Here is a 218-nt window from a genome sequence, read left to right as displayed (position 1 = left end):
AAGATGGAGGAGGGAGGTAGAATGAGAGATGAGAATGGAGGGCCGGAAAGAGGAGGGGGTTGAGAAGAGGGAGAGATGAACGGGAGATAGGGAGAGGAAAGGAATGGTTAAGACGAAAGAGAACAGGTGAGAGAAACGCGGGAGAAAGGGAGAGGAAGAGGAAAAGAAAGAGGGAAAGGAGGAGGAAAGTGTGAAAGAGAGAGATGAATGAGGGAAAA

Source organism: Penaeus monodon, chromosome 23 (assembly GCF_015228065.2).
Source record: "Penaeus monodon isolate SGIC_2016 chromosome 23, NSTDA_Pmon_1, whole genome shotgun sequence".
Taxonomy (NCBI): Eukaryota; Metazoa; Arthropoda; class Malacostraca; order Decapoda; family Penaeidae; genus Penaeus; species Penaeus monodon.
Note: the sequence above shows the minus strand (reverse complement) of the source record.